Source organism: Garra rufa, chromosome 7 (genome assembly GCF_049309525.1).
Source record: "Garra rufa chromosome 7, GarRuf1.0, whole genome shotgun sequence".
In the NCBI taxonomy this organism is placed as follows: domain Eukaryota; kingdom Metazoa; phylum Chordata; class Actinopteri; order Cypriniformes; family Cyprinidae; genus Garra; species Garra rufa.
This window is the reverse complement of record NC_133367.1, coordinates 21,895,579-21,918,329: the sequence shown is the minus strand read 5'-3', so window position 1 is coordinate 21,918,329 and position 22,751 is coordinate 21,895,579. Positions and strand designations below refer to the sequence as shown.

Below are 22,751 nucleotides of genomic sequence, written 5' to 3'. Positions count from 1 at the left end.
AAAAGTGGGCTATTTAAAGATCAGCCTCCGTAAAAGCCAGCATATTATATAAATAGTGAAGAAAAGGCAAAAGCTTACAGCACCTGGTATTCCCAGGCGGTCTCCCATAAAAGTGTAACAATCGGCCTTATCAGCCGAGTTACAAGACTAAAATGGGGTCAGATTTAACTGTGAGAGATGACTAGTGGTTAAAAGAATGAGACATAAAAGAAAATTGGTTTAAATAGATTTGGTGTATTTACAAGGTTCACATAAAAGACTTTAAAACAACACGATAAAACTAGGTAAACTCTGTTAAAAGAATACAGTTCATTTGTCCATACCCTAAAAACAGGTAAACTCTGTTAAAAGAATACAGTTCATTTGTCCATACCCTAAAAACAGTCCAAGAACCCCAGTGTGTTGATAAGTCCAATGTGAGTGTCCACCAGTGTATATACAATCCACAGAAAGTGTAATCCAAAGTTTGCAGGTGGTGAATGGAAAGGTGAGCTCTAAAATTAGCAACTCCTCAATCCAACAGTTTGGTGACTGTCCTTTGTTTGTCATGCTGCTCTCTTATACAGTTGTACTTCCTGCTTCCTGTCATGTGTCTAGTCACATGACAGGCCAACCATCCATTTATTAAAGACACATACACTTAAAATGTTAAGAGTAATAAAATGGCCTAAAAAACATGTAAAACACTTAAAACTCTATAATACATGTAAATGATTGTAATAAATAGAGCGGTAAAACACGTCTTTCTAAAAGCCAGCATATTATATAAATAGTGAAGAAAAGGCAAAAGCTTACAGCACCTGATATTCCCAGGCGGTCTCCCATCCAAGTACTAACCAGGCCCGACGCTGCTTAGCTTCCGAGATCAGACGAGATCGGGCGCTCTCAGCGCGGTATGGCCATAAGCGAGGGCTGCTCCAAAAAGTGGGCTATTTAAAGATCAGCCTCCGTAAAAGCCAGCATATTGTATAAATGGTGAAGAAAAGGCAAAAGCTTACAGCACCTGGTATTCCCAGGCGGTCTCCCATCCAAGTACTAACCAGGCCCGACGCTGCTTAGCTTCCGAGATCAGACGAGATCGGGCGCTCTCAGCGCGATATGGCCATAAGCGAGGGCTGCTCCAAAAAGTGGGCTATTTAAAGATCAGCCTCCGTAAAAGCCAGCATATTATATAAATAGTGAAGAAAAGGCAAAAGCTTACAGCACCTGGTATTCCCAGGCGGTCTCCCGTAAAAGTGTAACAATCGGCCTTATCAGCCGAGTTACAAGACTAAAATGGGGTCAGATTTAACTGTGAGAGATGACTAGTGGTTAAAAGAATGAGACATAAAAGAAAATTGGTTTAAATAGATTTGGTGTATTTACAAGGTTCACATAAAAGACTTTAAAACAACACGATAAAACTAGGTAAACTCTGTTAAAAGAATACAGTTCATTTGTCCATACCCTAAAAACAGGTAAACTCTGTTAAAAGAATACAGTTCATTTGTCCATACCCTAAAAACAGTCCAAGAACCCCAGTGTGTTGATAAGTCCAATGTGAGTGTCCACCAGTGTATATACAATCCACAGAAAGTGTAATCCAAAGTTTGCAGGTGGTGAATGGAAAGGTGAGCTCTAAAATTAGCAACTCCTCAATCCAACAGTTTGGTGACTGTCCTTTGTTTGTCATGCTGCTCTCTTATACAGTTGTACTTCCTGCTTCCTGTCATGTGTCTAGTCACATGACAGGCCAACCATCCATTTATTAAAGACACATACACTTAAAATGTTAAGAGTAATAAAATGGCCTAAAAAACATGTAAAACACTTAAAACTCTATAATACATGTAAATGATTGTAATAAATAGAGCGGTAAAACACGTCTTTCTAAAAGCCAGCATATTATATAAATAGTGAAGAAAAGGCAAAAGCTTATAGCACCTGATATTCCCAAGCGGTCTCCCATCCAAGTACTAACCAGGCCCGACGCTGCTTAGCTTCCGAGATCAGACGAGATCGGGCGCTCTCAGCGCGGTATGGCCATAAGCGAGGGCTGCTCCAAAAAGTGGGCTATTTAAAGATCAGCCTCCGTAAAAGCCAGCATATTGTATAAATGGTGAAGAAAAGGCAAAAGCTTACAGCACCTGGTATTCCCAGGCGGTCTCCCATCCAAGTACTAACCAGGCCCGACGCTGCTTAGCTTCCGAGATCAGACGAGATCGGGCGCTCTCAGCGCGATATGGCCATAAGCGAGGGCTGCTCCAAAAAGTGGGCTATTTAAAGATCAGCCTCCGTAAAAGCCAGCATATTATATAAATAGTGAAGAAAAGGCAAAAGCTTACAGCACCTGGTATTCCCAGGCGGTCTCCCGTAAAAGTGTAACAATCGGCCTTATCAGCCGAGTTACAAGACTAAAATGGGGTCAGATTTAACTGTGAGAGATGACTAGTGGTTAAAAGAATGAGACATAAAAGAAAATTGGTTTAAATAGATTTGGTATATTTACAAGGTTCACATAAAAGACTTTAAAACAACACGATAAAACTAGGTAAACTCTGTTAAAAGAATACAGTTCATTTGTCCATACCCTAAAAACAGGTAAACTCTGTTAAAAGAATACAGTTCATTTGTCCATACCCTAAAAACAGTCCAAGAACCCCAGTGTGTTGATAAGTCCAATGTGAGTGTCCACCAGTGTATATACAATCCACAGAAAGTGTAATCCAAAGTTTGCAGTTGGTGAATGGAAAGGTGAGCTCTAAAATTAGCAACTCCTCAATCCAACAGTTTGGTGACTGTCCTTTGTTTGTCATGCTGCTCTCTTATACAGTTGTACTTCCTGCTTCCTGTCATGTGTCTAGTCACATGACAGGCCAACCATCCATTTATTAAAGACACATACACTTAAAATGTTAAGAGTAATAAAATGGCCTAAAAAACATGTAAAACACTTAAAACTCTATAATACATGTAAATGATTGTAATAAATAGAGCGGTAAAACACGTCTTTCTAAAAGCCAGCATATTATATAAATAGTGAAGAAAAGGCAAAAGCTTACAGCACCTGGTATTCCCAGGCGGTCTCCCATCCAAGTACTAACCTGGCCCGACGCTGCTTAGCTTCCGAGATCAGACGAGATCGGGCGCTTTTTTTTTTTTTTTTTTTTTATTATAAAATAATTTCCACATTTACAATAAGTACATAATAAATTTCACCATTAGAACATTCAGCATTCCCTCATTTACACTTTTTCAGAAATTAAACATCAAAGCATTCAATGCTGTAACAGAGATAAATGTGCTTCCATCAACAAAAGTCTTACAAAATTCAGCATCCATATAAGTCTTAATCATCTTCATATGTTGTTTTATTAAGACCTTGAAAATAGACCAAACATTTTCTTTTCTTTTGTCAAAATAAGCTATATTTCTCCTTAATCGTACTGCATACCTTGCATGGCTTAACATCATATTTAAGAGAAGCACATTTCCTTTTACATTCCTTTCTTTCACCATGCCAAACAAAAATAACTTACTCCACTCTTCATCCACAAAATTTATATCCTCCCAATTCTTCCTTACGCAAAGCTTTAATAATTCATGATATTCTTTCAGGCCTTTACATTGTATATATAAATGCATTAAGGTCTCAACTTCCCTATCACATACATCACATTCTCTCGCAATATTTTTGTCAATCTGATGCAAAACCTCTTTTGTATATACTCTATTATGTCGCAATATAAAATCATTCTGTTGACATTCTATTGAGTTATATCTAATATTTAGGTTCTTCCACAACATTACCGGCTTTATCCCTGAGTATATATTTCTCCAATAAATTTCTGCGGCAGGTTTTTTAATTTCTTTTTTCAAGATAATCCAATAAAACTCTTTCAACAAAACCTTTGACAGTTCTACCTTACAATCACCCCGTTCAATATACATTTCGGGAAACTTGTACTCATTTGTTTTCACCTCTTGTTTGTCTATCAAGGTAATCCAGTCCTTAGGAATACAACTCTTAATTTTCTCAAAAACATTAATCACAGTACTTTTCCTCATATTTTCATTCTCTTCCATTACCATGTCCAGGATTGCCTGGGGGGGCAGAAAACCTGGAATTACTTCATAAACATAATCCTTTATCAGATATAGACCAACTTTCATAAAACCTTTATTTTCCAGCATGTGTCCCTTATCTGTTATTTTAGGATTCAAAAACACGGGTTGATTTAGTACTAATTCAGGCATATTACACCTATAATGCACTTGTGGCAAAAATTTAACCCAAGCTTGGAATACTTCTTTATAGAACTGAGGTACATCTTTTATCATAGACTCTTTTAAACACATGAACAGATTACTTTGACTACAAGACCCAAATTTCGCCAAACAATCCCTCATACAATATTTCCATCCATAAGTTTCTTTGCTATATATATATTTCTTAACAATTTTAAGCCTTAATGCCTTCCTCCTCGTGTCCAAGTCCAACAATTTTAAGCCCCCATCCTTGTTATCTGCCATTAATACCTTTTTTGAGATCCTCACGTTTTTCCCACCCCACAAGAAATCTACTACAATAGAGTTTGCCTCTCTCAAGACCCACTCTGGCATGTCTAACACACTCAATGTATGAACGAATCTTGACATTAACAACATATTGATAACAGTCACTTTCCCTTTTAGTGTGAGGCTTCTTAATTTCCAATAGTTCACAGTTTGCTTTATTTTCTGTAGGATTATCGACCAAGATACATCCCTAGCCTTACTTTCTTCCAAACCTATATTTACCCCCAAAACTCTAATATAATCATCCACAATTTTAAAAGGGGTACCACAGTCAAATATTTTATTTTCCCCAAAGAACATAATTTCCGACTTCTCTACATTTATTTTTGCCCCTGCAGCACCACCATATGTATTCATGTGCTCCATTATCCTCTTTATGTCATCCATGTCCCTCACAGTGAACGTAGTGTCATCCGCATACTGATGAATTAAACTGACCCCATCACCTGCAAAATTAATTGGCTTCAGCTCTTTATCCGCTTTTATTAGAGTTGCGAGTGGTTCAACTGTAATACAGTATAGCAAAGCAGACAAAGGGCAACCCTGCCTTATGGACCTCTCAATTATAAAATCATCAGTTAAGACACCATTACACTTTACCACACTATGTGCACTATTATACAGCAACCTTATCCATGTTCTAAATCTACCACCAAAACCAAACGTTTCCAAAGTTTTCTCCAAAAATTGGTGCTCCACCCTATCAAAAGCTTTATTTAAATCTAAACTTAACAGAATGCCTCCTTCTTTCTTCATATAAAATACCACATCTCTAATTGTACTTATAATATCAGCAATATCTCTTCCAGGTATACTGTAAGCCTGCGTTGGGGCAACAATACTCCCTATCACTTTTTTTAGCCTATTGGCTAGAATTTTTGCCAATACCTTATAATCAGTATTTAAGAGGCTAATTGGTCTATAGTTTTCTAATTTTAATCTACTCCCCTTGTTTTTGAATAAAATACTTAGCACCCCCGCCACCATTGTCTTAGGCACATCCTGCTTTTCTTCCATATACTGATATAGCTCTAATAATATTGGTGCCAGAGCATCCCTAAAAGCTCTATAAAAATCTCCAGTTAGGCCATCTGATCCTGGGCTTTTATTAGTACTCAGACTAGAGATTGCCTCATTAATTTCCTGCAAAGAGATATCATTATCACAAAAAATCCTGTCAGTTTTTGATAATCTAGCACTAACTGTACTCAGTACTTTTCCCATACTTCCTAGATTTACGCCTTCTTTCCTAAATAGTGTCTTATAAAAGGATTCAACAGTGTCTAATATCCCTACCAAATCACTCACTTTTTTCCCTTTTTCATCTTCTAATTCAGTGATACAGTTTCTACCCTGCTTTTGCTTCTCCATGCTTAAGAAGAAGGATGTACACTTCTCCCCCTCTAAAGCATGTTTTACCCTGCTTCTTATAATAGCTCCCTTACATCTTTTTACTTCATATTTCTTTAAATCTGCTTTAATTTTTAAATAATTTTTCAAATCACAATTTGGATCACCATTTATTTCCTCCAGTTCTACAGAAAGTCTCTTTTGCAAGTCCTTGTAATCCCTCCTCTCTCTACTATTCTTTTCCTTTGCATACTTAATACTCAAAATCTTAATTTTCTGTTTTAAATTCTCCCATCTTACACATGCATTTTCAGAGTCTAAACTTTTCCTCCATCCAGACTTTATACAGTCCAAGATCTTTATCCTATAATTTACATCATTTAATAAGCTTGCATTCAAACACCAGACACCCCCACCTTTATGTTGCATTGTTTTACCCACTTGAAATTCCAGAACAGCATGATCACTGAATGTTGTAAACTTATAAGCTATATTTTTAATATACTGGACTATGTTCTGCCTTACCAGACAAAGATCAATTCTGCTTTGCTTTAGACTATTGAGCACAACTTGTCTCCGAGAGTATTCTCTTTTATCAGGGTTTTCCAGTCTCCAAAGATCTACCAGGTTTACACCATTCATTAAGCTTATTAATTCATCCCTTGACGAGTCTCTTTTATAGCTCATATTATTTGCAACATCTATTCTACTGGACCAAACGTTAAAATCACCTACACAGATACAGTTATCTGTGCATAGTGTTCTTAGTTTCTTGAATAAATCCCTCCTATCTTTTTCATTATTTGGTGCATAGACATTAATCAACTTGAAGACACAATTTTGGAACTCAAAATCTATAATTAGAACTCTTCCTTCATTATCAGCATAAACCTGCTTAACATTTTGTACTGCATTGTTTTTAAACAAGCAAGCCACTCCACGAGCCTTACTACTGCCATGACTCACAAAAACATGATGATGCCATTTCCTTCTCACCTCTCTCATTTTATTACTATCCCAATTTGTTTCTTGAAAACAGTAAATATCTGCTTTTACCGCTATTAATATCTTTTCAAATTTGCACATGTTACCAAGACCATTAGCATTTAGGGATGCAATTTTAATCATAGCAGCAGCAGGTGTGAAGTTAAAATAAAAAAAAATAAACCTTATTTCTTTTTCTTTATGTTTCCTTTCTCTCCCTTGTCATTCAGCATTCTTTTCTTCCTAACAAGTAGCTGCAGACTTTCGCATGCCACATCATCATACAAATCATAATCATCATCCTCATTTTCATCATCATCATCATCATCATCATCAACAACATCATCGGCATCATCATGATTATCGTCATCATTATCAACAACAATCTTTACAGTTCCTTCACATTTGAGAGCAGTCTTAGCTGACGCTAAAGATTGCGGGTTCTCATTGACTGTGGTTGTTTTACCCACATGTCTGTCCTTTTCTTTATTGTCCACGAGACCCTGGGCTAGTCCTGATCCAGCTCTCTGGAGGGAGGGAGTACCCACCTCAGCTTGGTTCATGTGATCCATCTGTCCTGAATGCAGTTGCTGACTTTCTATATCATCAAATGTATTCCCCATTGCGTCTTCTTGCATGGGCGTATTCTCCTCCTCATTTACCTCACTGGACAAGTCTGTTCCCCCCATCACGTCACCATAACGTACATCACTCAGTTCATTGCATTCTCTAGCATAATGTCCCTGTTTATCACACTTGTGACAAGTAAACTCAGGGCAGTCTCTCAATACATGACCAGGCTGAATACAGATGCGACACACTTTCACTTGTCTGTTATGAATCACTCTAAAGTACTCCGCACCCTCCAATGTTTCAAACTTGGTTGAATATGGTAATGACTGAACAGTATCAGTGAACTTAACTTTACAGAAACGAGTCCCATCTGCGATCTCTGTTCCTGGCCATTTCCTCCTCTTGATTGGCGAAGTTGCTTTAACACCCCATCCATTTAGTTTCTCTAGAATTTCCTCATCCGTAATATATACTGGAAGGTTCATGAATGAAACAACAAGCTCATCATTGCTCAGGTCTCTAGCCATGATTTGACAGTTTTTAATTTTAAATCCATCAATCAGTCTTTCTTTTCCTTTTCTATGGTTCATTGTAATCTCATACCTTTTATCTCCTTTGAAACGACATCCATTCACAGCTCCACAGACCTCATTAATTCCTCTGAGTAACTCCATCATCGTTATTTTCTCATCCCCAACAATTTCGACACACACCGTTAAGTTCTTGTCAAACTTCTTATCCTCCATCACGATACGATTCCCACTGTCCTTTTTAGATGTCAGCTCAGGTCGTCGCACTCGATTGTCTCCTTCCATGTGCTCCATTCAATTAACAAACAAAACCTCCAGGAACAAAAGAAAAACTCCTCCCACAAACAGTACTTGCTGAAGGAGTAGAAAAGAATGAGAAAAAGTACTTATTTCAATTCAACACTGAAGAAAGCAGCTCAAATTTCCACACTCTCCTAGCACACGCTCAGCGCAGTATGGCCATAAGCGAGGGCTGCTCCAAAAAGTGGGCTATTTAAAGATCAGCCTCCGTAAAAGCCAGCATATTGTATACATAGTGAAGAAAAGGCAAAAGCTTACAGCACCTGGTATTCCCAGGCGGTCTCCCATCCAAGTACTAACCAGGCCCGACGCTGCTTAGCTTCCGAGATCAGACGAGATCGGGCGCTCTCAGCGCGGTATGGCCATAAGCGAGGGCTGCTCCAAAAAGTGGGCTATTTAAAGATCAGCCTCCGTAAAAGCCAGCATATTGTATACATAGTGAAGAAAAGGCAAAAGCTTACAGCACCTGGTATTCCCAGGCGGTCTCCCATCCAAGTACTAACCAGGCCCGACGCTGCTTAGCTTCCGAGATCAGACGAGATCGGGCGCTCTCAGCGCGGTATGGCCATAAGCGAGGGCTGCTCCAAAAAGTGGGCTATTTAAAGATCAGCCTCCGTAAAAGCCAGCATATTATATAAATAGTGAAGAAAAGGCAAAAGCTTACAGCACCTGGTATTCCCAGGCGGTCTCCCATAAAAGTGTAACAATCGGCCTTATCAGCCGAGTTACAAGACTAAAATGGGGTCAGATTTAACTGTGAGAGATGACTAGTGGTTAAAAGAATGAGACATAAAAGAAAATTGGTTTAAATAGATTTGGTGTATTTACAAGGTTCACATAAAAGACTTTAAAACAACACGATAAAACTAGGTAAACTCTGTTAAAAGAATACAGTTCATTTGTCCATACCCTAAAAACAGGTAAACTCTGTTAAAAGAATACAGTTCATTTGTCCATACCCTAAAAACAGTCCAAGAACCCCAGTGTGTTGATAAGTCCAATGTGAGTGTCCACCAGTGTATATACAATCCACAGAAAGTGTAATCCAAAGTTTGCAGGTGGTGAATGGAAAGGTGAGCTCTAAAATTAGCAACTCCTCAATCCAACAGTTTGGTGACTGTCCTTTGTTTGTCATGCTGCTCTCTTATACAGTTGAAGAGTTTGGTTGCAAAACGCGATAAACGCCATTTTTTGACATTTGGATTTTATTATTGGAAATCACTGTTCAGATGTACCTTAATCTATGTGTGAATTGCTGCCATTAATAAAATTTAAGAATGTACATTTTAGGCCTACTACAAAATTTATTTTTTTCACAAAACGCGATATCCGCCAGACCAGTTTCTTTACAAAGTGCGATATGACCGTACGTGCGCGAGCTCAGCATCCCCTGGGAAGAAAGTCACCGCCGGTGAAGTGCTCCGAGTTTGCTTATAGATTTAACGATAATATCAACACAAAAAACATGTATTTTTAAAAAGAGGATTCAATAGGCTAACTAAAAAACGTTTACCATTTAATTGTTAATACTGTGGGCGAGCTGTCAGTCACGTAGGTTAAACAGCTGTCTGTCAGTCAGAGAATCAAAGCTTCAGAGTCAAGCTAATGTCATGGATTTCGATGACGGATTGGAGCCGGTCATTCCAGCTGCTGTTGGGAGAAAGAGGAAGGCATCTAAAGAAAATCATCAAAGGGAGAAGACCAAACGGGCAAGGCATTCAGGGGAGGGAAAACATCCGAAAATGTATTGTGGTCATCGCGCGAGTAATGCTGGTCTGTGTCATTCCGACAAACTGTCATGTGAAGATGTAGCCTTCAACTTCACAAAAATGTATAAAAACGCTACAAAAGTGGACCGGGATAAAATACTCCTCCATCTCTCAATAATAAACGAATGCAGCAGGGAACGAGTCTCCGCTGATTTCAAGAAGGCCAGGGAGGTCCTGCGCTCCTCCCCATCACATGATGTCTGCAAGGCTACATTTCTAAGTTTATTTTTTAGATAATTAATTTTAATTATTATTATTATTATTATTATTATTATTATTATTATTATTATTATTATTATTATTATTATTACAGTGAAATAATACATTAAATATGACGGGGCGAGGCGAGCTTGTGTTGCGGACTCGGTGCAACAGAGACGAGAACTGTGACACCGCGTCTCCGCCCGCTCTGATCTTACAGGTTTCGTTTTCGAAAATACACACACACACACACACACACACACACACACACACACAAATGGTTCACTAGCTTTTCTTAATGGTATTACAGTAGTAGAATATAGCCTAAGGTGGATATATAGCGTTTTGCAAAAAAAAAAAAAAAAAAAAAAAAGTCATGTTATGTTGTTCTGGCCAAAACTAACTCAGAATCTTATTATTATTAATCAATTTTTGTATATACTATTCCATATATTATATATTTATGATGTTTTTTTTTGTTGTTTTTTGTTTTTTCTACCAATTTAAGATGTTTGACAATGATAAGATAAGTATGTTGCATTTTGGCATGGTTTTTTGACTTATTTATGAACTATTTATCTACATACAATTAAATAAAAAATATCCTGGATTTGAAGAATATTGTGTCTCTGGCCTTCACTGAGCTCAAGTAATAGTTTTATGTACAAAAATTGTAAATTAACTTGACTGTTGATGTCTTAAATAATAATGTCAAATAACCAACATTTCTCAAAATGGATATATCTCGTTTTGCAACGAAACTCTTCAGTTGTACTTCCTGCTTCCTGTCTTGTGTCTAGTCACATGACAGGCCAACCATCCATTTATTAAAGACACATACACTTAAAATGTTAAGAGTAATAAAATGGCCTGAAAAACATGTAAAACACTTAAAACTCTATAATACATGTAAATGATTGTAATAAATAGAGCGGTAAAACACGTCTTTCTAAAAGCCAGCATATTATATAAATAGTGAAGAAAAGGCAAAAGCTTACAGCACCTGGTATTCCCAGGCGGTCTCCCATCCAAGTACTAACCAGGCCCGACGCTGCTTAGCTTCCGAGATCAGACGAGATCGGGCGCTCTCAGCGCGGTATGGCCATAAGCGAGGGATGCTCCAAAAAGTGGGCTATTTAAAGATCAGCCTCCGTAAAAGCCAGCATATTGTATACATAGTGAAGAAAAGGCAAAAGTTTACAGCACCTGGTATTCCCAGGCGGTCTCCCATCCAAGTACTAACCAGGCCCGACGCTGCTTAGCTTCCGAAATCAGACGAGATCGGGCGCTCTCAGCGCGGTATGGCCATAAGCGAGGGCTGCTCCAAAAAGTGGGCTATTTAAAGATCAGCCTCCGTAAAAGCCAGCATATTATATAAATAGTGAAGAAAAGGCAAAAGCTTACAGCACCTGGTATTCCCAGGCGGTCTCCCATAAAAGTGTAACAATCGGCCTTATCAGCCGAGTTACAAGACTAAAATGGGGTCAGATTTAACTGTGAGAGATGACTAGTGGTTAAAAGAATGAGACATAAAAGAAAATTGGTTTAAATAGATTTGGTGTATTTACAAGGTTCACATAAAAGACTTTAAAACAACACGATAAAACTAGGTAAACTCTGTTAAAAGAATACAGTTCATTTGTCCATACCCTAAAAACAGGTAAACTCTGTTAAAAGAATACAGTTCATTTGTCCATACCCTAAAAACAGTCCAAGAACCCCAGTGTGTTGATAAGTCCAATGTGAGTGTCCACCAGTGTATATACAATCCACAGAAAGTGTAATCCAAAGTTTGCAGGTGGTGAATGGAAAGGTGAGCTCTAAAATTAGCAACTCCTCAATCCAACAGTTTGGTGACTGTCCTTTGTTTGTCATGCTGCTCTCTTATACAGTTGTACTTCCTGCTTCCTGTCATGTGTCTAGTCACATGACAGGCCAACCATCCATTTATTAAAGACACATACACTTAAAATGTTAAGAGTAATAAAATGGCCTAAAAAACATGTAAAACACTTAAAACTCTATAATACATGTAAATGATTGTAATAAATAGAGCGGTAAAACACGTCTTTCTAAAAGCCAGCATATTATATAAATAGTGAAGAAAAGGCAAAAGCTTACAGCACCTGGTATTCCCAGGCGGTCTCCCATCCAAGTACTAACCTGGCCCGACGCTGCTTAGCTTCCGAGATCAGACGAGATCGGGCGCTCTCAGCGCGGTATGGCCATAAGCAAGGGCTGCTCCAAAAAGTGGGCTATTTAAAGATCAGCCTCCGTAAAAGCCAGCATATTGTATACATAGTGAAGAAAAGGCAAAAGCTTACAGCACCTGGTATTCCCAGGCGGTCTCCCATCCAAGTACTAACCAGGCCCGACGCTGCTTAGCTTCCGAGATCAGACGAGATCGGGCGCTCTCAGCGCGGTATGGCCATAAGCGAGGGCTGCTCCAAAAAGTGGGCTATTTAAAGATCAGCCTCCGTAAAAGCCAGCATATTATATAAATAGTGAAGAAAAGGCAAAAGCTTACAGCACCTGGTATTCCCAGGCGGTCTCCCATAAAAGTGTAACAATCGGCCTTATCAGCCGAGTTACAAGACTAAAATGGGGTCAGATTTAACTGTGAGAGATGACTAGTGGTTAAAAGAATGAGACATAAAAGAAAATTGGTTTAAATAGATTTGGTGTATTTACAAGGTTCACATAAAAGACTTTAAAACAACACGATAAAACTAGGTAAACTCTGTTAAAAGAATACAGTTCATTTGTCCATACCCTAAAAACAGGTAAACTCTGTTAAAAGAATACAGTTCATTTGTCCATACCCTAAAAACAGTCCAAGAACCCCAGTGTGTTGATAAGTCCAATGTGAGTGTCCACCAGTGTATATACAATCCACAGAAAGTGTAATCCAAAGTTTGCAGGTGGTGAATGGAAAGGTGAGCTCTAAAATTAGCAACTCCTCAATCCAACAGTTTGGTGACTGTCCTTTGTTTGTCATGCTGCTCTCTTATACAGTTGTACTTCCTGCTTCCTGTCATGTGTCTAGTCACATGACAGGCCAACCATCCATTTATTAAAGACACATACACTTAAAATGTTAAGAGTAATAAAATGGCCTAAAAAACATGTAAAACACTTAAAACTCTATAATACATGTAAATGATTGTAATAAATAGAGCGGTAAAACACGTCTTTCTAAAAGCCAGCATATTATATAAATAGTGAAGAAAAGGCAAAAGCTTACAGCACCTGATATTCCCAGGCGGTCTCCCATCCAAGTACTAACCAGGCCCGACGCTGCTTAGCTTCCGAGATCAGACGAGATCGGGCGCTCTCAGCGCGGTATGGCCATAAGCGAGGGCTGCTCCAAAAAGTGGGCTATTTAAAGATCAGCCTCCGTAAAAGCCAGCATATTGTATAAATGGTGAAGAAAAGGCAAAAGCTTACAGCACCTGGTATTCCCAGGCGGTCTCCCATCCAAGTACTAACCAGGCCCGACGCTGCTTAGCTTCCGAGATCAGACGAGATCGGGCGCTCTCAGCGCGATATGGCCATAAGCGAGGGCTGCTCCAAAAAGTGGGCTATTTAAAGATCAGCCTCCGTAAAAGCCAGCATATTATATAAATAGTGAAGAAAAGGCAAAAGCTTACAGCACCTGGTATTCCCAGGCGGTCTCCCGTAAAAGTGTAACAATCGGCCTTATCAGCCGAGTTACAAGACTAAAATGGGGTCAGATTTAACTGTGAGAGATGACTAGTGGTTAAAAGAATGAGACATAAAAGAAAATTGGTTTAAATAGATTTGGTGTATTTACAAGGTTCACATAAAAGACTTTAAAACAACACGATAAAACTAGGTAAACTCTGTTAAAAGAATACAGTTCATTTGTCCATACCCTAAAAACAGGTAAACTCTGTTAAAAGAATACAGTTCATTTGTCCATACCCTAAAAACAGTCCAAGAACCCCAGTGTGTTGATAAGTCCAATGTGAGTGTCCACCAGTGTATATACAATCCACAGAAAGTGTAATCCAAAGTTTGCAGGTGGTGAATGGAAAGGTGAGCTCTAAAATTAGCAACTCCTCAATCCAACAGTTTGGTGACTGTCCTTTGTTTGTCATGCTGCTCTCTTATACAGTTGTACTTCCTGCTTCCTGTCATGTGTCTAGTCACATGACAGGCCAACCATCCATTTATTAAAGACACATACACTTAAAATGTTAAGAGTAATAAAATGGCCTAAAAAACATGTAAAACACTTAAAACTCTATAATACATGTAAATGATTGTAATAAATAGAGCGGTAAAACACGTCTTTCTAAAAGCCAGCATATTATATAAATAGTGAAGAAAAGGCAAGAGCTTATAGCACCTGATATTCCCAAGCGGTCTCCCATCCAAGTACTAACCAGGCCCGACGCTGCTTAGCTTCCGAGATCAGACGAGATCGGGCGCTCTCAGCGCGGTATGGCCATAAGCGAGGGCTGCTCCAAAAAGTGGGCTATTTAAAGATCAGCCTCCGTAAAAGCCAGCATATTGTATAAATGGTGAAGAAAAGGCAAAAGCTTACAGCACCTGGTATTCCCAGGCGGTCTCCCATCCAAGTACTAACCAGGCCCGACGCTGCTTAGCTTCCGAGATCAGACGAGATCGGGCGCTCTCAGCGCGATATGGCCATAAGCGAGGGCTGCTCCAAAAAGTGGGCTATTTAAAGATCAGCCTCCGTAAAAGCCAGCATATTATATAAATAGTGAAGAAAAGGCAAAAGCTTACAGCACCTGGTATTCCCAGGCGGTCTCCCGTAAAAGTGTAACAATCGGCCTTATCAGCCGAGTTACAAGACTAAAATGGGGTCAGATTTAACTGTGAGAGATGACTAGTGGTTAAAAGAATGAGACATAAAAGAAAATTGGTTTAAATAGATTTGGTGTATTTACAAGGTTCACATAAAAGACTTTAAAACAACACGATAAAACTAGGTAAACTCTGTTAAAAGAATACAGTTCATTTGTCCATACCCTAAAAACAGGTAAACTCTGTTAAAAGAATACAGTTCATTTGTCCATACCCTAAAAACAGTCCAAGAACCCCAGTGTGTTGATAAGTCCAATGTGAGTGTCCACCAGTGTATATACAATCCACAGAAAGTGTAATCCAAAGTTTGCAGGTGGTGAATGGAAAGGTGAGCTCTAAAATTAGCAACTCCTCAATCCAACAGTTTGGTGACTGTCCTTTGTTTGTCATGCTGCTCTCTTATACAGTTGTACTTCCTGCTTCCTGTCATGTGTCTAGTCACATGACAGGCCAACCATCCATTTATTAAAGACACATACACTGAAAATGTTAAGAGTAATAAAATGGCCTAAAAAACATGTAAAACACTTAAAACTCTATAATACATGTAAATGATTGTAATAAATAGAGCGGTAAAACACGTCTTTCTAAAAGCCAGCATATTATATAAATAGTGAAGAAAAGGCAAAAGCTTATAGCACCTGATATTCCCAGGCGGTCTCCCATCCAAGTACTAACCAGGCCCGACGCTGCTTAGCTTCCGAGATCAGACGAGATCGGGCGCTCTCAGCGCGGTATGGCCATAAGCGAGGGTGCTCCAAAAAGTGGGCTATTTAAAGATCAGCCTCCGTAAAAGCCAGCATATTGTATAAATGGTGAAGAAAAGGCAAAAGCTTACAGCACCTGGTATTCCCAGGCGGTCTCCCATCCAAGTACTAACCAGGCCCGACGCTGCTTAGCTTCCGAGATCAGACGAGATCGGGCGCTCTCAGCGCGATATGGCCATAAGCGAGGGCTGCTCCAAAAAGTGGGTTATTTAAAGATCAGCCTCCGTAAAAGCCAGCATATTATATAAATAGTGAAGAAAAGGCAAAAGCTTACAGCACCTGGTATTCCCAGGCGGTCTCCCGTAAAAGTGTAACAATCGGCCTTATCAGCCGAGTTACAAGACTAAAATGGGGTCAGATTTAACTGTGAGAGATGACTAGTGGTTAAAAGAATGAGACATAAAAGAAAATTGGTTTAAATAGATTTGGTGTATTTACAAGGTTCACATAAAAGACTTTAAAACAACACGATAAAACTAGGTAAACTCTGTTAAAAGAATACAGTTCATTTGTCCATACCCTAAAAACAGGTAAACTCTGTTAAAAGAATACAGTTCATTTGTCCATACCCTAAAAACAGTCCAAGAACCCCAGTGTGTTGATAAGTCCAATGTGAGTGTCCACCAGTGTATATACAATCAACAGAAAGTGTAATCCAAAGTTTGCAGGTGGTGAATGGAAAGGTGAGCTCTAAAATTAGCAACTCCTCAATCCAACAGTTTGGTGACTGTCCTTTGTTTGTCATGCTGCTCTCTTATACAGTTGTACTTCCTGCTTCCTGTCATGTGTCTAGTCACATGACAGGCCAACCATCCATTTATTAAAGACACATACACTTAAAATGTTAAGAGTAATAAAATGGCCTAAAAAACATGTAAAACACTTAAAACTCTATAATACATGTAAATGATTGTAATAAATAGAGCGGTAAAACACGTCTTTCTAAAAGCCAGCATATTATATAAATAGTGAAGAAAAGGCAAAAGCTTACAGCACCTGGTATTCCCAGGCGGTCTCCTATCCAAGTACTAACCAGGCCCGACGCTGTTTAGCTTCCGAGATCAGACGAGATCGGGCGCTCTCAGCGCGGTATGGCCATAAGCGAGGGCAGCTCCAAAAAGTGGGCTATTTAAAGATCAGCCTCCGTAAAAGCCAGCATATTATATAAATAGTGAAGAAAAGGCAAAAGCTTACAGCACCTGGTATTCCCAGGCGGTCTCCCATAAAAGTGTATCAATCGGCCTTATCAGCCGAGTTACAAGACTAAAATGGGGTCAGATTTAACTGTGAGAGATGACTAGTGGTTAAAAGAATGAGACATAAAAGAAAATTGGTTTAAATAGATTTGGTGTATTTACAAGGTTCACATAAAAGACTTTAAAACAACACGATAAAACTAGGTAAACTCTGTTAAAAGAATACAGTTCATTTGTCCATACCCTAAAAACAGGTAAACTCTGTTAAAAGAATACAGTTCATTTGTCCATACCCTAAAAACAGTCCAAGAACCCCAGTGTGTTGATAAGTCCAATGTGACTGTCCACCAGTGTATATACAATCCACAGAAAGTGTAATCCAAAGTTTGCAGGTGGTGAATGGAAAGGTGAGCTCTAAAATTAGCAACTCCTCAATCCAACAGTTTGGTGACTGTCCTTTGTTTGTCATGCTGCTCTCTTATACAGTTGTACTTCCTGCTTCCTGTCATGTGTCTAGTCACATGACAGGCCAACCATCCATTTATTAAAGACACATACACTTAAAATGTTAAGAGTAATAAAATGGCCTAAAAAACATGTAAAACACTTAAAACTCTATAATACATGTAAATGATTGTAATAAATAGAGCGGTAAAACACGTCTTTCTAAAAGCCAGCATATTATATAAATAGTGAAGAAAAGGCAAAAGCTTACAGCACCTGGTATTCCCAGGCGGTCTCCCATCCAAGTACTAACCAGGCCCGACGCTGCTTAGCTTCCGAGATCAGACGAGATCGGGCGCTCTCAGCGCGGTATGGCCATAAGCGAGGGCTGCTCCAAAAAGTGGGCTATTTAAAGATCAGCCTCCGTAAAAGCCAGCATATTATATAAATAGTGAAGAAAAGGCAAAAGCTTACAGCACCTGGTATTCCCAGGCGGTCTCCCATCCAAGTACTAACCAGGCCCGACGCTGCTTAGCTTCCGAGATCAGAAGAGATCGGGCGCTCTCAGCGCGGTATGGCAATAAGCGAGGGCTGCTCCAAAAAGTGGGCTATTTAAAGATCAGCCTCCGTAAAAGCCAGCATATTATATAAATAGTGAAGAAAAGGCAAAAGCTTACAGCACCTGGTATTCCCAGGCGGTCTCCCATAAAAGTGTAACAATCGGCCTTATCAGCCGAGTTACAAGACTAAAATGGGGTCAGATTTAACTGTGAGAGATGACTAGTGGTTAAAAGAATGAGACATAAAAGAAAATTGGTTTAAATAGATTTGGTGTATTTACAAGGTTCACATAAAAGACTTTAAAACAACACGATAAAACTAGGTAAACTCTGTTAAAAGAATACAGTTCATTTGTCCATACCCTAAAAACAGGTAAACTCTGTTAAAAGAATACAGTTCATTTGTCCATACCCTAAAAACAGTCCAAGAACCCCAGTGTGTTGATAAGTCCAATGTGACTGTCCACCAGTGTATATACAATCCACAGAAAGTGTAATCCAAAGTTTGCAGGTGGTGAATGGAAAGGTGAGCTCTAAAATTAGCAACTCCTCAATCCAACAGTTTGGTGACTGTCCTTTGTTTGTCATGCTGCTCTCTTATACAGTTGTACTTCCTGCTTCCTGTCATGTGTCTAGTCACATGACAGGCCAACCATCCATTTATTAAAGACACATACACTTAAAATGTTAAGAGTAATAAAATGGCCTAAAAAACATGTAAAACACTTAAAACTCTATAATACATGTAAATGATTGTAATAAATAGAGCGGTAAAACACGTCTTTCTAAAAGCCAGCATATTATATAAATAGTGAAGAAAAGGCAAAAGCTTACAGCACCTGGTATTCCCAGGCGGTCTCCCATCCAAGTACTAACCAGGCCCGACGCTGCTTAGCTTCCGAGATCAGACGAGATCGGGCGCTCTCAGCGCGGTATGGCCATAAGCGAGGGCTGCTCCAAAAAGTGGGCTATTTAAAGATCAGCCTCCGTAAAAGCCAGCATATTATATAAATAGTGAAGAAAAGGCAAAAGCTTACAGCACCTGGTATTCCCAGGCGGTCTCCCATCCAAGTACTAACCAGGCCCGACGCTGCTTAGCTTCCGAGATCAGAAGAGATCGGGCGCTCTCAGCGCGGTATGGCAATAAGCGAGGGCTGCTCCAAAAAGTGGGCTATTTAAAGATCAGCCTCCGTAAAAGCCAGCATATTATATAAATAGTGAAGAAAAGGCAAAAGCTTACAGCACCTGGTATTCCCAGGCGGTCTCCCATAAAAGTGTAACAATCGGCCTTATCAGCCGAGTTACAAGACTAAAATGGGGTCAGATTTAACTGTGAGAGATGACTAGTGGTTAAAAGAATGAGACATAAAAGAAAATTGGTTTAAATAGATTTGGTGTATTTACAAGGTTCACATAAAAGACTTTAAAACAACACGATAAAACTAGGTAAACTCTGTTAAAAGAATACAGTTCATTTGTCCATACCCTAAAAACAGGTAAACTCTGTTAAAAGAATACAGTTCATTTGTCCATACCCTAAAAACAGTCCAAGAACCCCAGTGTGTTGATAAGTCCAATGTGACTGTCCACCAGTGTATATACAATCCACAGAAAGTGTAATCCAAAGTTTGCAGGTGGTGAATGGAAAGGTGAGCTCTAAAATTAGCAACTCCTCAATCCAACAGTTTGGTGACTGTCCTTTGTTTGTCATGCTGCTCTCTTATACAGTTGTACTTCCTGCTTCCTGTCATGTGTCTAGTCACATGACAGGCCAACCATCCATTTATTAAAGACACATACACTTAAAATGTTAAGAGTAATAAAATGGCCTAAAAAACATGTAAAACACTTAAAACTCTATAATACATGTAAATGATTGTAATAAATAGAGCGGTAAAACACGTCTTTCTAAAAGCCAGCATATTGTATAAATGGTGAAGAAAAGGCAAAAGCTTACAGCACCTGGTATTCCCAGGCGGTCTCCCATCCAAGTACTAACCAGGCCCGACGCTGCTTAGCTTCCGAGATCAGACGAGATCGGGCGCTCTCAGCGCGATATGGCCATAAGCGAGGGCTGCTCCAAAAAGTGGGCTATTTAAAGATCAGCCTCCGTAAAAGCCAGCATATTATATAAATAGTGAAGAAAAGGCAAAAGCTTACAGCACCTGGTATTCCCAGGCGGTCTCCCGTAAAAGTGTAACAATCGGCCTTATCAGCCGAGTTACAAGACTAAAATGGGGTCAGATTTAACTGTGAGAGATGACTAGTGGTTAAAAGAATGAGACATAAAAGAAAATTGGTTTAAATAGATTTGGTGTATTTACAAGGTTCACATAAAAGACTTTAAAACAACACGATAAAACTAGGTAAACTCTGTTAAAAGAATACAGTTCATTTGTCCATACCCTAAAAACAGGTAAACTCTGTTAAAAGAATACAGTTCATTTGTCCATACCCTAAAAACAGTCCAAGAACCCCAGTGTGTTGATAAGTCCAATGTGAGTGTCCACCAGTGTATATACAATCCACAGAAAGTGTAATCCAAAGTTTGCAGGTGGTGAATGGAAAGGTGAGCTCTAAAATTAGCAACTCCTCAATCCAACAGTTTGGTGACTGTCCTTTGTTTGTCATGCTGCTCTCTTATACAGTTGTACTTCCTGCTTCCTGTCATGTGTCTAGTCACATGACAGGCCAACCATCCATTTATTAAAGACACATACACTTAAAATGTTAAGAGTAATAAAATGGCCTAAAAAACATGTAAAACACTTAAAACTCTATAATACATGTAAATGATTGTAATAAATAGAGCGGTAAAACACGTCTTTCTAAAAGCCAGCATATTATATAAATAGTGAAGAAAAGGCAAAAGCTTATAGCACCTGATATTCCCAGGCGGTCTCCCATCCAAGTACTAACCAGGCCCGACGCTGCTTAGCTTCCGAGATCAGACGAGATCGGGCGCTCTCAGCGCGGTATGGCCATAAGCGAGGGTGCTCCAAAAAGTGGGCTATTTAAAGATCAGCCTCCGTAAAAGCCAGCATATTGTATAAATGGTGAAGAAAAGGCAAAAGCTTACAGCACCTGGTATTCCCAGGCGGTCTCCCATCCAAGTACTAACCAGGCCCGACGCTGCTTAGCTTCCGAGATCAGACGAGATCGGGCGCTCTCAGCGCGATATGGCCATAAGCGAGGGCTGCTCCAAAAAGTGGGTTATTTAAAGATCAGCCTCCGTAAAAGCCAGCATATTATATAAATAGTGAAGAAAAGGCAAAAGCTTACAGCACCTGGTATTCCCAGGCGGTCTCCCGTAAAAGTGTAACAATCGGCCTTATCAGCCGAGTTACAAGACTAAAATGGGGTCAGATTTAACTGTGAGAGATGACTAGTGGTTAAAAGAATGAGACATAAAAGAAAATTGGTTTAAATAGATTTGGTGTATTTACAAGGTTCACATAAAAGACTTTAAAACAACACGATAAAACTAGGTAAACTCTGTTAAAAGAATACAGTTCATTTGTCCATACCCTAAAAACAGGTAAACTCTGTTAAAAGAATACAGTTCATTTGTCCATACCCTAAAAACAGTCCAAGAACCCCAGTGTGTTGATAAGTCCAATGTGAGTGTCCACCAGTGTATATACAATCAACAGAAAGTGTAATCCAAAGTTTGCAGGTGGTGAATGGAAAGGTGAGCTCTAAAATTAGCAACTCCTCAATCCAACAGTTTGGTGACTGTCCTTTGTTTGTCATGCTGCTCTCTTATACAGTTGTACTTCCTGCTTCCTGTCATGTGTCTAGTCACATGACAGGCCAACCATCCATTTATTAAAGACACATACACTTAAAATGTTAAGAGTAATAAAATGGCCTAAAAAACATGTAAAACACTTAAAACTCTATAATACATGTAAATGATTGTAATAAATAGAGCGGTAAAACACGTCTTTCTAAAAGCCAGCATATTATATAAATAGTGAAGAAAAGGCAAAAGCTTACAGCACCTGGTATTCCCAGGCGGTCTCCTATCCAAGTACTAACCAGGCCCGACGCTGTTTAGCTTCCGAGATCAGACGAGATCGGGCGCTCTCAGCGCGGTATGGCCATAAGCGAGGGCAGCTCCAAAAAGTGGGCTATTTAAAGATCAGCCTCCGTAAAAGCCAGCATATTATATAAATAGTGAAGAAAAGGCAAAAGCTTACAGCACCTGGTATTCCCAGGCGGTCTCCCATAAAAGTGTATCAATCGGCCTTATCAGCCGAGTTACAAGACTAAAATGGGGTCAGATTTAACTGTGAGAGATGACTAGTGGTTAAAAGAATGAGACATAAAAGAAAATTGGTTTAAATAGATTTGGTGTATTTACAAGGTTCACATAAAAGACTTTAAAACAACACGATAAAACTAGGTAAACTCTGTTAAAAGAATACAGTTCATTTGTCCATACCCTAAAAACAGGTAAACTCTGTTAAAAGAATACAGTTCATTTGTCCATACCCTAAAAACAGTCCAAGAACCCCAGTGTGTTGATAAGTCCAATGTGACTGTCCACCAGTGTATATACAATCCACAGAAAGTGTAATCCAAAGTTTGCAGGTGGTGAATGGAAAGGTGAGCTCTAAAATTAGCAACTCCTCAATCCAACAGTTTGGTGACTGTCCTTTGT

At 39.2% G+C, this 22,751-nt stretch overlaps 25 non-coding genes across 25 annotated transcripts; all 25 read right to left on the bottom strand.

Moving 5' to 3' along the window:
* Nucleotides 1-788: 788 nt before the first annotated feature.
* Nucleotides 789-907, bottom strand: LOC141339666 (5S ribosomal RNA). The gene has a single exon (XR_012356245.1). It is a non-coding gene; the product is annotated as a 5S ribosomal RNA (ribosomal RNA).
* Nucleotides 908-991: 84 nt separating this feature from the next.
* LOC141339742 (5S ribosomal RNA) lies at nt 992-1,110 on the bottom strand. The gene has a single exon (XR_012356316.1). It is a non-coding gene; the product is annotated as a 5S ribosomal RNA (ribosomal RNA).
* An 801-nt stretch (nt 1,111-1,911) lies between these two features.
* LOC141339728 (5S ribosomal RNA) lies at nt 1,912-2,030 on the bottom strand. Its single transcript, XR_012356303.1, has one exon. It is a non-coding gene; the product is annotated as a 5S ribosomal RNA (ribosomal RNA).
* Nucleotides 2,031-2,114: 84 nt separating this feature from the next.
* Nucleotides 2,115-2,233, bottom strand: LOC141339739 (5S ribosomal RNA). The gene has a single exon (XR_012356314.1). It is a non-coding gene; the product is annotated as a 5S ribosomal RNA (ribosomal RNA).
* Nucleotides 2,234-8,545: 6,312 nt separating this feature from the next.
* On the bottom strand, nt 8,546-8,664 carry LOC141339458 (5S ribosomal RNA). Its single transcript, XR_012356047.1, has one exon. It is a non-coding gene; the product is annotated as a 5S ribosomal RNA (ribosomal RNA).
* Nucleotides 8,665-8,748: 84 nt separating this feature from the next.
* On the bottom strand, nt 8,749-8,867 carry LOC141339456 (5S ribosomal RNA). Its single transcript, XR_012356045.1, has one exon. It is a non-coding gene; the product is annotated as a 5S ribosomal RNA (ribosomal RNA).
* Nucleotides 8,868-11,255: 2,388 nt separating this feature from the next.
* LOC141339455 (5S ribosomal RNA) lies at nt 11,256-11,374 on the bottom strand. The gene has a single exon (XR_012356044.1). It is a non-coding gene; the product is annotated as a 5S ribosomal RNA (ribosomal RNA).
* Nucleotides 11,375-11,458: 84 nt separating this feature from the next.
* LOC141339342 (5S ribosomal RNA) lies at nt 11,459-11,577 on the bottom strand. Its single transcript, XR_012355943.1, has one exon. It is a non-coding gene; the product is annotated as a 5S ribosomal RNA (ribosomal RNA).
* Nucleotides 11,578-12,378: 801 nt separating this feature from the next.
* LOC141339705 (5S ribosomal RNA) lies at nt 12,379-12,497 on the bottom strand. Its single transcript, XR_012356282.1, has one exon. It is a non-coding gene; the product is annotated as a 5S ribosomal RNA (ribosomal RNA).
* An 84-nt stretch (nt 12,498-12,581) lies between these two features.
* LOC141339454 (5S ribosomal RNA) lies at nt 12,582-12,700 on the bottom strand. The gene has a single exon (XR_012356043.1). It is a non-coding gene; the product is annotated as a 5S ribosomal RNA (ribosomal RNA).
* Nucleotides 12,701-13,501: 801 nt separating this feature from the next.
* Nucleotides 13,502-13,620, bottom strand: LOC141339665 (5S ribosomal RNA). Its single transcript, XR_012356244.1, has one exon. It is a non-coding gene; the product is annotated as a 5S ribosomal RNA (ribosomal RNA).
* Nucleotides 13,621-13,704: 84 nt separating this feature from the next.
* On the bottom strand, nt 13,705-13,823 carry LOC141339738 (5S ribosomal RNA). Its single transcript, XR_012356313.1, has one exon. It is a non-coding gene; the product is annotated as a 5S ribosomal RNA (ribosomal RNA).
* An 801-nt stretch (nt 13,824-14,624) lies between these two features.
* Nucleotides 14,625-14,743, bottom strand: LOC141339727 (5S ribosomal RNA). Its single transcript, XR_012356302.1, has one exon. It is a non-coding gene; the product is annotated as a 5S ribosomal RNA (ribosomal RNA).
* An 84-nt stretch (nt 14,744-14,827) lies between these two features.
* On the bottom strand, nt 14,828-14,946 carry LOC141339737 (5S ribosomal RNA). Its single transcript, XR_012356312.1, has one exon. It is a non-coding gene; the product is annotated as a 5S ribosomal RNA (ribosomal RNA).
* An 801-nt stretch (nt 14,947-15,747) lies between these two features.
* LOC141339690 (5S ribosomal RNA) lies at nt 15,748-15,866 on the bottom strand. Its single transcript, XR_012356268.1, has one exon. It is a non-coding gene; the product is annotated as a 5S ribosomal RNA (ribosomal RNA).
* Nucleotides 15,867-15,949: 83 nt separating this feature from the next.
* Nucleotides 15,950-16,068, bottom strand: LOC141339736 (5S ribosomal RNA). The gene has a single exon (XR_012356311.1). It is a non-coding gene; the product is annotated as a 5S ribosomal RNA (ribosomal RNA).
* An 801-nt stretch (nt 16,069-16,869) lies between these two features.
* On the bottom strand, nt 16,870-16,988 carry LOC141339948 (5S ribosomal RNA). The gene has a single exon (XR_012356514.1). It is a non-coding gene; the product is annotated as a 5S ribosomal RNA (ribosomal RNA).
* Nucleotides 16,989-17,789: 801 nt separating this feature from the next.
* On the bottom strand, nt 17,790-17,908 carry LOC141339443 (5S ribosomal RNA). The gene has a single exon (XR_012356033.1). It is a non-coding gene; the product is annotated as a 5S ribosomal RNA (ribosomal RNA).
* Nucleotides 17,909-17,992: 84 nt separating this feature from the next.
* Nucleotides 17,993-18,111, bottom strand: LOC141339887 (5S ribosomal RNA). The gene has a single exon (XR_012356456.1). It is a non-coding gene; the product is annotated as a 5S ribosomal RNA (ribosomal RNA).
* An 801-nt stretch (nt 18,112-18,912) lies between these two features.
* On the bottom strand, nt 18,913-19,031 carry LOC141339431 (5S ribosomal RNA). The gene has a single exon (XR_012356024.1). It is a non-coding gene; the product is annotated as a 5S ribosomal RNA (ribosomal RNA).
* Nucleotides 19,032-19,115: 84 nt separating this feature from the next.
* On the bottom strand, nt 19,116-19,234 carry LOC141339886 (5S ribosomal RNA). Its single transcript, XR_012356455.1, has one exon. It is a non-coding gene; the product is annotated as a 5S ribosomal RNA (ribosomal RNA).
* Nucleotides 19,235-20,035: 801 nt separating this feature from the next.
* On the bottom strand, nt 20,036-20,154 carry LOC141339735 (5S ribosomal RNA). The gene has a single exon (XR_012356310.1). It is a non-coding gene; the product is annotated as a 5S ribosomal RNA (ribosomal RNA).
* An 801-nt stretch (nt 20,155-20,955) lies between these two features.
* On the bottom strand, nt 20,956-21,074 carry LOC141339689 (5S ribosomal RNA). Its single transcript, XR_012356267.1, has one exon. It is a non-coding gene; the product is annotated as a 5S ribosomal RNA (ribosomal RNA).
* Nucleotides 21,075-21,157: 83 nt separating this feature from the next.
* Nucleotides 21,158-21,276, bottom strand: LOC141339734 (5S ribosomal RNA). The gene has a single exon (XR_012356309.1). It is a non-coding gene; the product is annotated as a 5S ribosomal RNA (ribosomal RNA).
* An 801-nt stretch (nt 21,277-22,077) lies between these two features.
* On the bottom strand, nt 22,078-22,196 carry LOC141339947 (5S ribosomal RNA). Its single transcript, XR_012356513.1, has one exon. It is a non-coding gene; the product is annotated as a 5S ribosomal RNA (ribosomal RNA).
* Between the last annotated feature and the right edge of the window lie 555 nt (nt 22,197-22,751).